Genomic DNA, 17,899 nt, shown 5'->3' with positions numbered 1-17,899 from the left:
AATACGAGTCAGCAGATTAGAATCCTACTTACGAGAACTTAATACGCTCAACAGAGATCTACTTAAGAGAACTTAATACGTTGAACAGAGATCTACTTAAGAGAACTTAATACGCTGAACAGAGATCTATCAATAAAACTCTAGTCTATTCAAAGCAGAGGAGATGCCAGGCGTTACTGCGCTCTGTGACGTCATGCACGTTGGGAGAATAATTACAAAACAGACTCTGCGGTTGAGAATCGACGACAAGATCTGCGCCATATTTTTTATTTTTGTTTTGAAAGCGTCACTGCCATGCTTCGAACATAATGAATTCCTTCGTCGAGGACTTCTGCTGGTAGGAGGTCCATCAGCAGCCGGTAAATGTGATCTATAAAACCGCCAGACGTGTAGTAAGCCTTGGGCGCCAGCTCTAGCACGGCAGTCCTTATCACGTCAGTGGCCTCACGAGGATCGTCCCGCAAAAACCAACGCAAGAGACGTCTAGTGGCGAGCTTACGCCTGTTCACAAACTGCTCGTCCAGTCCTTCTCGAACCCTCGGGGCCAGCTTCTTGAAGTCGTCGTCCATAACTTTTTCCAGTAAGTCATGGTCGACAATGGCAGTCCTGAAATGTACGGCAATTTTGTTGCTGTTGCTGCTGCGACTGAGAGAAGGATGACAAGGAGAGTGCACGGGCCTGCCGACAGCCTCAAGCCGAGCCAGCCCCGCTGCCACGTGCAGATAGAGGACAGTTAAAAGAATCCATGACCCAAATACTCGCCACATGAGCACAGCCACACAGTGACAGAAGAAGACATATACCTTTCTAAATCTGTGGTAGGTTGCGAGCATGGCTGATCGGGCTAGTCGGTAACCAGGGACCGCTAGGAATAGAACACAGTGTGACTCTTAGACAAGGACAAAGAAAAGACGTGACACCAGCGCGGTGGTGTCCCGTCCATCCTTTGTCCCTGTCTCATAGTTAAGTTGTGGTGTATTCCTAGCTCTGATAGCTGTACTAAAATAAGTATTAACCCTTTCAGGCGCTTTGTACATAATTGCGTAAGCGGCAAACTTGCAGCTTTTTCTGAGAAACTGGAGCACTTAACAGAGATTTCATTACTTCAGTAAGTTTTAACACCCTTCTTGCAAATAAGCTGCTTTTTTGTACCATGTAGCGGATGCAGTAAATAATATTTCACATAAGAGTGAGTGAGCTCTATAGCACTTTGTCCGCCGTTTTTGTGCAGACAGATTTTGCCGCGAGTGATAACATCGATTGTTTTTGCTCACTTTCGAGCGTAATGTGAATCTTCGAAACACAAAGTGATTCTACGATCCCTAGGGCGTTTACCTGACACACGAGAACATTTCGATGTTACTATTTCTAACAAATCTGACACTTTGTACGGAATTCTTCACATCGTTTAAAAACTTACCTGCTGGTCTTTCACGTTCGAAAACTAACAAATTCCCGTTCTTGAGGCCTGAATATACTACTTAGGTGAAAAAACAATTGATTTCAGTCAAAACAAAAAATTGGCGCCTGAAAGGTTTGGTTTGGTTTATGGGTTTAACGTCCCAAAGCGTCTAAGGCTATAAGAGACGCCGTAGTGGAAGGCTCCGGAAATTTCGACCACCTGGGGTTATTTAACGTGCACTGACATCGCACAGTACACGGGCCTGTGAAAGTTAATTCAAGCGCTCGCAGCAGGAACTATATTCACACCTGAAAAATCACTCTACCCTCTAACCCCAAAACACAGTAAAGCGGAGCTAACTGCTCTAAATAAACCCACCTGTATGCCGTCGGTTCGACTGTGCAAACGTGGACGCCCTTGCCGTAGTACTGTCGCCGCAGTCCGTCCGCCAGTGAAATGGCGGCCATCTTAGACGTGCAGTACGCCACACTCGGGAAATGGTGCCCTTCCTGGGTTTTCGAGAAATGTCATGAAGCCTGATGAATGGATGACCCCTCCGTGAATAACCACACAAACCTTTTCTCAGTCAATGAAAATCGATAACTCAATGAGCTCCGTTTTTACAGTGGCAGGCCGATGAGGTGCTTTCTTCCGTGTTGGTTCCTGCAGAACAAATTACGCTGCACAAACCCTAAAACACCGCATTCCTTCGGTCTTAAGCTCCTATTTGTCTAAAGATGCAGATATTTTAGCGCTGAATTCTAGGCAGCTTAAGAATATTTTTCTTCAATAAAACGCAAACTGTATGTAACCGCAGTTAATATTGTATAATTAAAAAAGAGATGTGTTGTTGTCAATCCTGAAATATGATGTCCTCCTTTTTCAGTAAACATGTTCAAATGCAAGTGCACTGCTATATCGAATGGTGAGTCATCATTGTTTATGATGGTATAAATTTACTTTCCTTAGATTTGGTTTATTGGTTTATTGGGGTTTAACGTCCTGAAGCAACTCAGGCTATGAGGGACGCCGTAGCGAAGGGCTCCGGAAATTTCGGCCACCTGGGGTTCTTTAACGTGCACTGATATCGCACCGTTCTTTCCTTACATTTTTTTAGTATCATGTTTTGCTGCCATGTTTTGTTACCATAGGCATTAGTACATTTACCGTGTCAACGACTGTTCTTCTGATATGCTCTTCTTGTCTAGCGTTTTGCTGTCAACTGCCACCAGTCGTTTTCATGTAGGAAGTCGGGGACCAGTCAAGCTGCGGTTGCAGCTTATAGCCCCGTCTCCCTTCATCTTTTTTCATGGAAGATAAAGTTTGTCTTTATCTTTACAGTCGGGAACAAAAGTCTCCGGGACGTGTGAGCCGTAAACGAAACCGACTGTTGTATTATTAGCCGCCGGATTGTGGCCGCACTTATGGGGGAGAAACTCAAACTCGAGTTCTTTAATCCGTGCTATTGAATTGAGTAATCGCTGAAAAACATGTATTCTATAGGTCCGAATCACTTTGTAAGCGTCCTCAAGACGTTTATTCCCGATAATAAGTGGCGTCAGGTGCTTATATTAAGCCTTAATTACCATCACCTGAATTTAGTCGCGCGCAGAACGAAATCCTCTGTCAATGCTCACCAACTACCCCCCCCCTCCCTTTTTTTTTTGAGCCAGTCGGGACCACACGTCCTACCCCATTGTCCTGTCCATGTCGAAAACATGATTAACACTTCCGCGCATACCCTCTCCGCATCCTCGGTAACTGCGGTGGCAGCCTTTGTGGCACTACCATGCGATAGCCAGCGGACAAACACAGGGTGTACTAATATGGCAACAACGATCTTTTCGGTTCACGTGATTCTGGCAGGTACCATTATGGCCGCTACAGACAGCAGTTTTCTGCCGAAAATCACACCGGCTGATATCCGGTGGCACTGGGGATCGAACCCGGCAGCTCCCCAATGCTAGGCGGATGCTCTACCACAAGGTCACCGCTTCGGTTTTTCGGAAAATGTGGGACAGCAGCCTCGATTTGATCGCGCTGGCGAGAAGTAGGAACGAGGAAGTCTTTTATATTCCTTTTTTTTATTCTTTTTGCAAGGAAGAGAGGATTGCAGTATATACGTCTTCATAACCTGTTACAGTACGCATTTTTTCTATGATATATTACGCAGGACTGCGCTCAAACTGTTACAACTCATGTCGGACGAGATTCCTCAGCTATCGGTAAGGCGTACCATTCCACATCCGATGACCAACGCGAACACTGGCGTATAATTGGTTCGCATATCGATACCATCATTTTCGCGACTGATTGGTGTGTGCCGGTCTTTGGGAAACTGCCGTTACAATATGGGACAATAGGTGTTCCTACATGTCTAGATGCACTACGAAGAAAAATGAGGAAATAAAGTAACGTCCAGCACATTAAATAAGACTGGCAGAGCTGACAATGTACAAGTAGTTTCAACGCCTATCATGAAGGTTGGAGTGCGACAGTTGTGCTGTCGTTTTAGTGATGTCAATCACTTTCTTTTACTGTGCCCCTGTTATTGTGCCGCGCGTGAGGCACTCCTGTGCAACCTAAGAGGAATGAACGTTCCGTTGTACGACGTCTCGTGCATCGTTTGTGAGCCATGGAGTTTATCAGCCATTTGTGAGCTATGGAGGTTCAAAAACTGAGCGGCGAAGTGACAAATGCACTCTTGAAGTTTTCGGGTCCCACTTGGCCATATGGGACAGCGACAGAGACGCGTTCATTCAAATAAGTTACCTAGGCGAAGCAATTTCCTAACGGCCATCCTGCCTCTGTACAAGTACCATCACCAGAATCAACCAAGTGGAACAAAAAAGTACTGTAGGTCACTCCTCGCACTAGAACTAATTACGGTATGCAGATGACCTCGTACGCTGTTTCGGTCTTAATTAACAAACTCCCATTCATTTGCACCTTGTCTCAGGATTTCAAAACTGCTCGTTCATTTAAAAGTGTTATTAAATTTTACTGCTTTGAACTGTTTGTATTTAACGCGCTTTTCTTATTCCCTATTTGCTCGATACGTTATGTTTAAGGCCTTGTCCGCTGTGTAGTGTTTCATGCAATGTGTGTCTCGTGCTTCAGTGGATGCATTCATTTCCTATTTTGTGTTGATGTAAGTTTCTCTTTAAACATTTCCCCACAGTGTTGCTGCTGTAAACTTGTTTCTGTACTTTTGTTTTTCTTGCTTGGGGCCCGGGGCCCCGTCAGGCAGAATTTATCTGCCTTTAGCCCCGGGCTGCACGATTTTTGACAATCCGAAATATAATTCAATTCAATTCAATTCAAAACAAAGACCGCGTTTTTTTTTGTTCCGTTGTCCGTCGATAGGTGACAGTCAGACCAGTTGGGAGCGATACAGTTGCGCTAACAGTGAGACAGATATGGCTAGCGTCTGCGAAACATTGTCTGGAACGGGAATGACGCCGGCTAAATACTCTTCCCGTTTATCAGTTTGAACAACGAAAGGCGTTACGTACCCAGCAGGCTGGAGACAACCACGATCCGTCCTCCTCGCGTCTTCTTGGGGAGGGGTAGGAACGCGCTAGCCACGGACAGCACGCCGAATGTGTTGACGTCGAAGACTCGGCGCACTCGACTCAATGGCTGCAGGTCTATGTAGCCCATGCTCCCCACACCAGCGTTGCACACCACGGCCCATAAGACTGCAGGAAAGGGTGAAAAAAAGGCGAACGGCTGACAAACATTCATAAAGCATTTGAGCTCACAGAGTGTTTCCTCTGGAGATCTTATTTTGTTCTTTACAGGAACGGCTGCCTGTCCTGTAGGGTAATGTGTTGCGGGTAGGCTTTGTCCATGAGGTGTTGTGCATGCATGGGATGCATGGGGTGACCCGGCAGAGCTGTGGATGCCACTCCTTAATTGGCCCCGAAAAATGGCAGGAAATCTGGCAATTCACTATTGATATTGTTTTAATACAGGTGTTTATTATGAGTCTGTGCTCCACACTATCGCGTCTGTCTTTCGAAATCCCCAATGGCGCCATGGTCACGTACTCCTCAACGCATCTGCATCCGTTCCCACCACTCCCGTGAAATCAAAGCGAAGTAGACCTGAGAAAAAGAAACTGCCAAGTGTTAACACTATGCTGCCTAAAGAGGTAAACCCAGCGAAAGTTACCGCTGTGCTTCTTGCACTTGTCGGGAAGCGCAGCAGCAGGTTGCCATAGCAACTGGCCGCCGTCGGCTCTTTTCGCAGATGTGTCCCCGTGCGGTGACCACGGTCAACGTAAAGAACCGCCGGGTTGGCCTTCGTATAGCAGTTTTCACTGCACACATGTTCTCTACTACGCGCCCGAAAGCAATATGAACCGCGCTCGTCTGACGCCTTAGATCACTGGGCCATTGCCACAAGGGTTATAGCGTTGTTTCTAATCCGTTCTTTGCCCGAAGGTAACAACAATCGAAGGTCCAGATTTTCCTGCTAGGAAAAAACGTTTTCAGATACACCCAAGAAACACAATGTGCAACTCTTCAAGAAGTGGATTCCTAAAGATCGTTCATAGAAGTCAATGCATTCTGTCGAGTTTATCCTCATTTTCTGCGCGTGGCATGCAAAATATGCTAAGCCACTCGCACGTATACATGCAGAAGTTCAGCCCAGGCGTAGCATAGGCTAGTTATACTGTAAACGACACCCCCCCCCCCACACACACACACACACACGCGCACACGCACACACACACACACCTTCTGAGCTCTCCCGAATTGATCCCTATTATAAAGAACTCCCAAAACTCATGTCAAACTAAACAGATGGTATGCGAGCTGTCATGACCACCTTGACGCAGATAGCAGGCCACTGTCAGTGGGGGTACATGGCTAGAACAGGTGCCCCCAAAGTCTCAAAAAAAGTTAAGAGTAATGTTTTCTCTAGTATGCTCCTCAGAGGACACGGTTGCTTGTTTAATGTGTACTCATCACTTCCCGACATCCGGAAACGTAATATCGGGATTTAGAGCTCCCCCCCCCCCCCCCCCCCCCGGGGGGTCTTCACCACCACACCTCCCTCCCGCGACTACCACAAAGTGACCCACCTTTTCTGAAATTTCTCCATTCGCTAGCACCGAACATTACTGTCACGGAGTTGTAACCGATTTGTGCGTTCTTTTTTTAATGTGAGAGTGTTTGGAGCGGCCAGAGCAACCGACCTCTCTGGAGCAACCGACCTCTCTGGAGCAACCGGTCCCATTCCGTACGTCGTAGACAATCCGCCTTTTCCACGAGGCCGCTCCGCGCATGCGCACCTAGCTCTCCTCAGCTCCACTGGTTGAAAACAAACCTCCAGCTCCTACTACGCACGCGCAGTTCACGTTAGTGACAAGCGCATGCGACAGATGGCGGCAGCTGTCAAGCTGCACGAAGTTTGGCGATTTATGGCCACTCCCCAGGAGGCGCCACATCATGTGAAAAAAGCGGTTATCACCCGCACGATAACATTCTGGTTACTCACACTACTATGGCGGTGCATTTGACCACGGAAAGTCTCTTCAGCAGCCATATATCTATGAAATCCGAGTTCTGTCACTGAAGACGAATTGCAAACGGCGATCCGGAGCACCTCTCCGAATCCGGGAAGAAGCAAATACTCTTGGGAGTCTAGGAACCATGAAGTCGCGGTCCAATCAGAATTCAGAATCTGAATCCAAATCAGCGATTGACACAAGTTCTTTCGGTTTTGCGGAGCAAGAAAACTTGCTCTGGTTTGCCGTTAGAAACACGCCGTAAATTCAATTCCTTACAGGCCATATTCTTTAATATTACAGCCGACCTGTGATTAGGCCAAGGGCTGCTTGTTTCGTTCAGCTGTGGGGCCTCACATTACCTGAGGCCGGGAACTGACCGTGGGAACTACGTTTCTCAACGAAGTGTATAGCTTGTATACAGCATTTTTTCGTTCTTTTTCCGCAAATACAGTTGATCAAAAGACTGGTAGAGCCTAGATCCACAGCGCACGCACATTTGAGTGAATTCAGTTATTCCGACGATGCAGCGAACGTCTGCGCGGTGTCGCTCACCAAGATTGTCCAATTCTTTTTCCACTTTTTCTACCGCAGCCTCAACCTCTTCTTCTGCGGTGACATCCATCTGCAGCACACGGATGCCGGATCGCTCCTTTAGCGCTCTGGCACCCACTCCAGATGCGTCCAAGCATCCAGCGAACACGAGGAATCCATCGCTGGCGAGTCGTTCGGCCAGATAATGCCCGATACCGGTATCGCATCCTGCGAGTTCAAAAACGATACTGTTCAATGCAATGTACGGCTCACAGCACACTATGAACGGCCAAAAAGTATTTGATAATTTGAAGATTTGGCGTTTATCTAGAAATCAGCAGGAACGCGAAGCCCTGACTTCGATAGTGCAAGAGGTACTGTGTAAGAGGGTAAGGGCCCGTCATTTTTTGTCCAGGATAGGAAAACTGAGGCAAGTTTTCTCAGATCAACAATGGCAGTGCACCAATGTCCCCTACGAAAAAAGTATACAATAGCTGTATCCTACCGGTGCTCACCTATGGGGCAGAAACGTGGAGGCTAACGAAGAGGGTTCCGCTTAACCTAAGGACAAAGCAGTGTTCAGGAAAGTAAAAACAGAGCTAAATTCTGCACAAACCACACAGAAAGACGGACAGGACGGGCGCTGTCCTGTTTCTGTGTGGTTTGTGTAGAATTTAGCGCTGTTTTTACTTTCCTGAACACAATGTCACATCAACTAGCCCAGAAAAAGGTACTGTTAAACAAAGCAGTGATGTATGAAAAGAAAAAATGATAGGTGTAACGATAACAGGCCGGAAGCGGGCGGAGTAGGTAAGGGAACAAACGCGGGTCAATGATATCCTAGCCGGAATCAGGAGGAATAAATGGGCCTATGCTGGGCATGTAATGCGATGGCAAGATAATCGCTGATCCTTAAAGATAACGGAGTGGATTCTAAGAGAAAGCAAGCGTAGCAGGGGTCGGCAGAAAGCTATTTGGGAGGATGAGGTTAGGAAGTTTGCGAGGATAAGTTGGCCGCAGCTGGTGAAGAACATGGTTAATTGGAGACACATGGGAGAGGCCTCTGCCCTGCAGTGGGCGTTGTCAGTCTGCTGATGATGATGGTGTCCCTCCTGCTGGTATAATTTTGTGATACATTCTTCAGTCAAAATGGCATGATACATTATAACAACTCGCGCGCTCTCTCGAGCCTGTGTTGCTCCTCAGGTATGTTCTCATACTGTCCTGCGGGCAGTCGAAATAGGGCACATGTTGTGCCGGACCTTCTACGCGAACACACGTTATTGCGATGGGCTACAAGACGGAAGTTTTAACCTGGCCTAGCGATAAGGAACACCAAACTAATGGAGACAACGAGCTCGGCATAGAAATTAAGACATGCCACCGGAAGTCTTAAAAGTTCAAGCTAACATTCCACGCCCACTTCCTCTTTTCTGAACATAACAGTGTGTTTGCATTCCTCAGCGCTTCCTTTCCATCGGCCCCTACGTTTTTATAAACTGAGCAGAACGCATTCCGCTTTATTTCTGCAAACAGCTAGGCCGTTTATTTTCGACCGAGACGAGAACTCACCCGTGATGAGCACTGCTTTCCTGTTGGGCTTGACAGATCTGTTGAAGAGCTGTCGTCGACCGTACCACAGGGACCAGTAGCCAACGAGCAGAACAAGCATGGCGAAGCCGAACATTGTGGCGATTTGCTGCACCACGGGCACCGTTGATCCAAGGGCCCACAGGCACGGAGCGACGAGCACCAAGAGTCTGTTTACTGTCAGCATGCTTGACAAAGCTCTTTCTTGAGAAGCCCGAGCACTTCGACCTTTTAAATAGTAGGCGTGATAGACAAGACCAGAACAAAGGTTTGGTAAGCGCAAGAGAATTCTCGGCTCTCGCAACGTTTGACACACATAGGTAAACTGAAAGTTTTCATAAGGCGAGTCCCATAATTCCACATATTTACATATGAATTATATGGACTCAGTATGGAGTCGGAATGGACGTTATGGAAGGCGTGTATGGAAACTTACACACTCCATATGATGTCATGCACGTTTTATAAACATACACATTTTATGGAGAGGTTATGAACTCCATAGAAAAACTTGTGGATGTCCATATATTTTTTTATATCATATGGACTCCATATTCTCATAATTCCATACGAGCGACTCGTATGGAACGTTTAAGTAGTGGCTTTCTTTTTTTGTTTAAAGCCTGTTCAAGGCCAAGGGCATGTATGTCCCCATACATTGATCTTCGAACAGTCAGATACCTGCTTTCGTGGTTTAGTTATTTATAATTTTATTTATTAATTTACCTTTTTATTTATACTGTGATCCCATATTTCGGGATTTGTGCAGTGTGTGAGAAAAACAAAATATCAAAAATGCATTACGATGACAAGCGCTGTGGCAGGTTAGAGCAAAATTAGTAACGGAAGAAAAACGACCGCATGAAACAGTATTGCAGACGGAGGGAAGCAAATGATGTCAGTGAAGTTTGAAAAACTTCAATGCCACTAAGGATATTACAGTCAGTTGCCATTCTTGGAAAAGAAAGAATATTTATAAAGGTTACTGCGCGGCTGAAACGGAGTTACTGTTAGAGCATGCCTTTGTCTAGTAGCATATCCGGTTAAGAAGGAGATTAATTGTGCTTTCTGATTTGTTATTTTAGTCCGCCGCGGTGGTTCAGTGGTTATGGCGCTCAGCTGCTGATCCGAAATACGCGCGTGCCCGGCCGCGGAGGTCGAATTTCGATGGAGGTGAAATCCTAAAGGACCGTGTACTGTGCGATGTCAGTGCACGTTAAAGGTGCACTGAAGAGGAATCTAAACTTGTCTTTTTGCCGCGGGAACTCGATCTACACGTTCCGAGCTTTCTTATAAACTGCGATTTATTGCCCTGTGTGGCCGATTTCCGTAATTAAATCGAATTAACGTCCGGCTCTCGCCTTTTTTTTTTAATTCTCCCGCGTACAGTGGGCGGAGTCGACCAACGCGTGGAGCGCCTTTCACCCAGTCCCGTGGCGGCTTGCCGCTCTGTCATTGGCGGAGTACTACGTAGTAGTCCGTAGTAGCAAATAGTCCGCGCGTGTTTTTATTTCTGCGGGCTTATTTTGCGGCTATATTATCTGCGAATGACACTATTTATTCATAGAAACTTAATCAACAAAATGAAGAGAAAGCAAAGCCTCCACGGAGCTGGCTGAAAGGCACTTCACGCGTTGGTCGACTCCGCCCACCGTACGCGGAGAATTCAAAAAATAAAGGCGGGAGCCGGGCGTTAATTCGATTTAATTAGGGAAATCGGTCACAGAGGGCAATAAGTCGCAGTTTCTAAGAATGCTAGGAACGTGTAGATCGAGTTCCCGCGGCAAAAAGACAAGTTCAGAATCCTCTTCAGTGCACCTTTAAAGAACATCACGTGGTCGAAATTTTTGGATCCCTTCACTACGGTGTCCCTCATAGCGTGAGTCGCTTTGGGACGTCAAAAACCAATAAGCCAATAAATCAATGATTCGCTAATTTTTGCAGGCATGGCTTACATTTAAGTCAATTTTTGATAAATCTGCGTACAAAAAGATATTGCTGTACTTCCTTCTCTCTTACTGTTTTCGGTTTCCTTCCTTATTCTGTTTCCTAATGTGTGAAGAGAATCCTTCACGCGAGGACTATGGCGGAAGGGTGAGTGGAAGGGTTTTCTTTCCGCGAATCGTTAACGCCTGTTCTAAATATAATCTAACGTATTTTAAACCTAGTCTAATATGACATAACGCAGCGTTAAACCTTGTAAACTACGAGTGTGGGTGGAGGAGGTATCTTTTCCCTAACTGGTAACCATAACATTAAGTCCAAATCCTCGCCTAACCTTAAACCAAGTCTAGGGCAACGTAACCTAGCCTTACACCTAACCTTCCTTTTGTGCTGGCGTATATGGATGGATGGATGGAAAACTTTATTACGCAAGCGAGTTTGGACCATGCAAGGTCTCAGGGCCACCGCACAGCCCTCACATTACGCGCATGTGTCCAGGCCACGTAGGGCCATGGCACTGGCACCCCGCTTCACACAGGGAAGTTGCGTGTCCGGGTCCTGCGACGCAATGAGGGCCTCCCATTCCTCCCATGTACAAATGGCGGGCTGTCCCTGCGGGGGAGGATCGGCAAGGCAGCCGAAGAGGATGTGGTCCAGGGTGGCGTGCGATTCTCCGCAGAGAGTGCACTCTGGGAAACATGGCGGAAGTAGGATAGAAGCGGAGGGGTAGGAAGAGTTCGGGTCTGGAGTTGCCTCCAGAGGATTTGTTGGGAATGGGATAGGCGGGGGTGGGGAGGGTGTGGGGAGGGGGATAGAGTCGACGGGCAAGGCGTGCTTGTTGAGTCAGTACTGAGAACGTGTGTGCCCGCTCCCTCGATAAATACCGGCTGGGGTCGCCATTTGCCCAGCAAATAAGTCCTGGGGCTATGTTATCGGCGGCCTCAATTCCAGGATTGCCAGAGTGAGCCGGCACCCACACGAGCTCAATACGCCTTTCGGAATTTAGGGTGCACATTCTCAATATCTGCCACGCTGGGGGATGGACGCGTCCGCGGGCGAAGTTAAGAATGGCTGTTTTTGAATCGTTAACTATATAAGCCGCATTGGTTTCGGCAATGGCTATTGCTAAAGCTGCTTCCTCTGCTTCTTCCGGGGTACAAGGGGGTCTATGAAATGGGTAAGTGGGGGGGGGGGGGGGGGGGGGCTGCTGGATGGTAAGCCACAGCTACTGAACGGTCTGGACCACACGCGTCGTCCACCCAGCGCACGTCCTCTGAAGTGTCATATTCTTTATGAAGAACTTTGACTCGCACGACTCGCTGGGATTCAGGGTGGACATTCTTAGGGAAGGGGTTTGAGGATAAGCGCGGGGTGTATGGCGCGAGCGAGAGAGATGAAGTCTGTAGTGTGTGCGGGTATGCGAATTCCCAAAGAATCCAGTATACCGGGTGTTTTTTTTAGAAGGTCCAAAATTTAAAAAAAAAAGGTAAATTGCTTTAGATTTATTTTAGCACTAGGGCTATACTGGAGGCTACGGCGGGCGCCAGGCAACAGGAAAACTGCTTTAATTAGTTCGCTGATTAACTAAATCTGTTAATAAACTTTTGTAATTTTTGTTTTAGGGGGTATGTTGTATTCGCAGGATTAGAGATAGTCCTCTAAACAGTCCAATCGAGAAAAAACAATTTAAATTAAAATTCATACTGGTGTGGCACCACAGGGACAGGGACAGAGACAGAGTGACAACAACATTAAAAATTAAACATTTTTCACGCACGTTACGAGGCGCGAAAAAGTCACCCTGGTAGGTATCTTCACACCGTAACTCAGCGGCGGGAGCGCCTCTGACGTAGTTCACTCCGCCCTGCGCTTTGCGTCACGCGTCCCGGACTGACGGCCTGCGCTATCTCGCTTCGCTCCGCGGCCTCACGAAATGCCGCGTTGGAACAAAAATGCACTGGCACAAAGCGCAGGGCAGAGCGAACTACGTCACAGGCGTTCGCAGACGCTGTGTTACGGTGTGAAGCTGCCTAGCAGGGTGACTTTTTCTCGCTTCGTAACGCGCGCAAAAAATTTTTTCATTAATTTTTTTTTCTTGGCTGCACTGTTTGGAAGACGATCTGCAATCCTGCTAATACAACATATCCCCTAAAATAAAAATTATAAGAATTAATTAACGCATTCAGTTAATCAGCGAACTAATTGAAGTAGTTTTCCTCTCATCTGGCGTCCGCCGTAGCCCTCAGTATAGCCCCAAAATTAAAATAAATCTAAAGGATTTCTTAAAAAATTTTGGACCTTATAAAAAAAACACCCGGTATATTGTTCGGTTTCCGTGCCAGCCAGACGAAGGTACTGTGTGTAGCGGTGGCGTATTCGCCAACTGCAGCCTGTACAGCCACAAGGCTTGAAACCACGGTGAATCGATCACGGTGACTGAAGATTGTCACAACGGCTTACCTAAAAGGGATAATAAATCCCTAAATAATGCTTAAAAGTCTATACCAACCTATTGTTATTAACCATGTAATATTTAATTTAAAATCAAAACTGATATTCCAGCGCTGTGAATAATCTGTATTAAAGTATGCAGAAAATGTTTTGAAAATCTTAAACGGCGTTATTTGCCACTAAGCATCACGATTTGCGACCTAAAAGGCAAAAAATAAAAGAAATTAAATAAAAAACAATAAAATTACAGTAGATAGAGGGGAGTCGAACGGCCGACCTTCCATACGCAACACGTGCCTCTAATCCACTGCGCCGATATCAAGCCGTCGTTCTGAATGAATATTTATAACCAGCCTTAATGTGGCTGCTACCTGCCGGTGGGCGGCGCTATCATCGCTGGCTGTACCGGCTGCATTTGGCGAACAGGCGTAGCGGTGTGCATCTATAAGTTCTTGTATAGTGTTGTGCATTCCTAATTTTAAGAGCTGTCCGTGCTAGTGCTCTTTGGTAGGTTTAGCGCTGCTTTGGTAGCCATGCGGATTAGATCATTGATCTTATCTTTATCTGCACAGGAGAGGTTCAGGTAAGGAGTGGCGTAAAGAATGCGACTGAGCACAAAGGCATGCAGCACCTTGAGATTGTCTGCTTCGTCTAGACCGGCTCGTGAATGTGAAACGGTTCTAAGAAGATGGATGACGGAGTAAGTGGACTGTTTTAGTGCTTTCAGGGTAAGGTTGTTTTCTCCCTGTCCTGTAAATGTAGGCCAAGAATGCGGAGGGTAGATATTTGCGGTATGGGAGTGTCATGCAGGTAAATCGTGATGGGGGAGGTTGGAACGCGCCGCGGGTGGATTATGAGGAGTGCTAACTTTGTGGGGGAGCATCCAAGCCCAATGTTTGCCGCGTGAGTAGCTATAGTTGTGGCGGCTTCCTGAAAGGGCGATTCTATGTCGCCATCCGAGCCGTATGTGGTCCAAATCGTTATATCATCCGCGTAAAGTGTGTGTCCTAAGTGCGGAATGCGGCTGAGAGCCTTGACCAGGGGGATGAGAGTGAGGTTGAAGAGGAAAGAAGATAACACCGCCCCTTGCGGGGTACAATGTTACCAAGCGTGAAGGATGGGGTCTGTATATCATCTATATGCAGGGAGGCGGTGCGACCGTTTAAGAAGGCTCGGATATAGTTGTAGGTCTTAGGCCCCAACTGCAGTTCTTTGATGCCCTGCAGGATGGCGCTGTGCGTAACTTTGTCGAATGCTTTGGTGAGGTCGACTGCCATAATAGCTCTGGTGTGATGTAACGTGTCATTAAGGATAGCGTGTGAAATCTGCAGCCCGGCGTCCTGTGCCGAGAGATGGACTCGAAATCCTACCATAGTATGGGGATAGAGTCCATGGGATTCCATGTGCTGCGTGAGACGGGTGAGGATGACATGCTCAAACAGTTTGCCCAGGCCCGAAGTCAGCGAAATGGGACGGAGATTTTGGGCATTAATATGCTTATTTGGTTTAGGAATGAAAATTATTTTCCCGTGCTTCCATTCAGCAGGTAGCGCCCTCATTTCCCAGCACTCATTGAAGTAGTCGGTGAGAAGGAAAATTGAACAGTCATCTAGATTTCTGAGCATGGCATTTGTAATTTGGTCCGCCCCAGGGGTTGAGTTTCGGAGCTTGATAAGGGGTGCTCTGACTTCAACCTCCGTAATGGGGGCGTCGAGGGAGGGTTGATCGGAGCCTACATAGTCGGGATATGATACAGCTTGGCCCACTGTGGTATAAGTTGACGGAAGTTGGCGTAACAGTGCTTGATGATTTTGTCGATTTTGATGGGTAAGTCTTTTGAGTGTAAGCCGAGTTTGCTTTTTAGATTCAGTGGGGTCTATCATATGTCGTAGAAAATGCCAGACCCTGGTGGAGGAGAGATTACCTCGTAATCCGTCATATAATTGGTGCCAGTTAGATTCACTGAGTGCGGCACTGTGCTCTTCTATTTGTTTTTGTAGTTGCGCTAGTTTTAGCTTAAGTTTCCGATTCTGTTTCTGGGTTTTCCAACGTGTGAGGATACTGCTTTGGGCTTGGATTAGGTGCGCTAAGCGACTATCTACAACGGGAGTCTCGGGGGTGGGTGGTGTCTAACGTTTGCGTGAATGCCTGGACATCCTGTTTCAGATCTGTCATCCATGTGTGGAGGTTAAAGGGGGATTCTAATGCTTTGGCCTCTCTGTGCTTTCGAAGATTATCCGAGCTGGTAATCCGGACACGGTAGTTTTTAGCTTTTTTGGCGAAGTCAAGCTGTATAGTTATGATGTAATGATCACTGCCCAGGGCCTCATTTGAGTTCGTCCAGACCGGTGTGAGAAGGTTGCGACCAAAAGTAAGATCTGGGCTAGTGTCGGCCGTGACACTATTGCCGATTCTTGTAGGTGTACTCAGATCATTATATATGGACAGGCCGTGCATCTGAAGGGTGTTGCGCAATTCCGCTCCTCTCTTTTTAGTGCGTGTGTACCCGCAGTCTACATGTGCGCAGTTGAAGTCACCTAATATAATGAGGGGGTCCTTTTTTGCAGCGTTGGAGGCGTCTTTAATGAGAGAGATTAAATCTGAGACCGGCTGCCGCGGAAGGAGGTAACAGTTGAGGATGAAGAGGGGTTGAGATCTGCGAGTGGAGGGGATTAATTCTAGGAATGGGTGAGCTACCGGCGAGGTTAGTACATGACAAGTGTATGGTACAGAATGTTCGAGATACGTGGTAACCCTGGGGTTTGGAGTGGTGTCAGAGGGTACCAGAGCTTATCCTGGCAGCGATAAATTTGTGCTAGCATCCTGAAGTGCTACTATATCTGAGGGTGTGGAGGAAGCAGAGAGGAGCTGCTGCAGGGGGTATCATTTGCGACGAAACCCCCTGCAGTTCCATTGTAGGATGCTTAATTGGAGATTATTGCCCGTCAATTGGGCCATGCTGGAGGGGGGGGGGGGGGGGGGGGGGGGCGAAGGATGGGAGCAGCTATGGGGTTGCTATGTGGGATATGTGAAGACATTGCAGTAATTATTTGTGGAATTTGTTGTAGAATGGCAGTGGTTACCTGACTGATAATCGTTTCTGTAAGCTTAGTGATGGCGGCTTCAATGTAACTTTGAATCTGAGCCAGAATACTGGCTTAGAGCTGCTGGGCAAAGTTTTTTAATTGAGAATCCATGTCTGGAATATCGTCTGGTCTGCGTTTCTTCTGCGCAGTCTGCGTGTGGAGGGTTGCGATGTTGGTGAAGAGGTTTGGGATGTTGGTGAAGGAGTGGGTGGAGAAACGGTAGGAGGGATAGAATTAATGGCTGCCCTAAGATGCCTTACATCTTCCCGCAGGAGAGCTATCTCTTCCTCCCGCTGTGGGGTTTAGGGTGTACTGGTGGGTGTGGTCCAGGCTCGCTCGAGAGCCTGATGAGGCACTAGCGGTGGAAAGTCCTTTGGCGTGGGCACTGATTGCTTGGGTTTCGGTGCGGTCTGTCTACGAGGTGGAGGGGTCCTGGCTTTGCACGAGCCTGTGCCGGTAAGGTGGGAACCACCACACAGAATGCAGCTTGGCGTGCATGGGGTGTCTTCAGGGGTGTGCTTCTCGCCACACCGCGTTCAGAGTCCAGCCTTCGGGAGAGGGCACACGTCGTACCTGTGTCCAGGTTTCCTGAAGTTTGTGCAGGCGTAGGGGCTACCCTTGTATTTGGTGCAGCGGCGTACCACACACATAATTTAATTGTGTGAGGCAAGGGACCTGTGGAAAAGGTTATTAGGATGGACGCTGTTTTTCCCATGCGTCGGGCCGCTGTAATGTTAGCCTCGGGGTTTCTGTACTGCAGGTCACTAAGGATTTGTTCAGGTGTCTCATTCCAGTACGCCCGGGAATTGACACCCTTGACTGCCGCTGGAGGGGCCGCGATGTACGCGGCTACCGGGCATGCTGTCCCTCTAAAGTAATTTGCTGAATTTTGACCAATGCCAGGGCTGTTGCCTCCGTTACCGTCGCCACTGTGAAGGTGTTGTTAGTCGGATGGATTCTTATGCGCAACTCGCCTATCGCTGAACAGCTGAGCGTCGAGTGAAGTGCCTGCAGGATACTGGGAGCCGGGATCTTCTCCGGGGAGAGGCCGCCTCGCGGGCGAAAGACGACTCTGATGGTTCCCGCCGGCAGTGCGGCGAGTTGCTTACTTCTATGGACGACGGCGCGCGTCATGCGAAGGAGCTGCGGCGTCTCCTTGAACGCGTTTCTGGAGTTCCCAGACGCAGCGTGCGGTGGCGAGCCGGCGTTGCTGGGGCTTGGCTTTGATTCAACGGAGGCCGATGCCGGGTGTTTTGGGGGCGAATTCGAATACGTGGTCCGATTACGGTATGCATGGAGCACAGTTTTCCACTCACCAGGGTGGCAGTCCGACGGGTTCGAGGTCTCTCCATCCACGGGCTCCTCCATGGCTGT

The 17,899-nt window shown here is 47.8% G+C and overlaps 1 pseudogene; it reads right to left on the bottom strand.

Moving 5' to 3' along the window:
- Positions 1–266: 266 nt before the first annotated feature.
- LOC149329909 (retinol dehydrogenase 7-like) lies at positions 267–9,231 on the bottom strand (annotated as a pseudogene).
- Positions 9,232–17,899: the final 8,668 nt, after the last annotated feature.

Source organism: Amblyomma mixtum, chromosome 9 (genome assembly GCF_055824585.1).
Source record: "Amblyomma mixtum isolate Tamu chromosome 9, ASM5582458v1, whole genome shotgun sequence".
In the NCBI taxonomy this organism is placed as follows: Eukaryota; Metazoa; Arthropoda; class Arachnida; order Ixodida; family Ixodidae; genus Amblyomma; species Amblyomma mixtum.
Note: the sequence above shows the minus strand (reverse complement) of the source record. Positions and strands in the feature narration are given on the sequence as shown.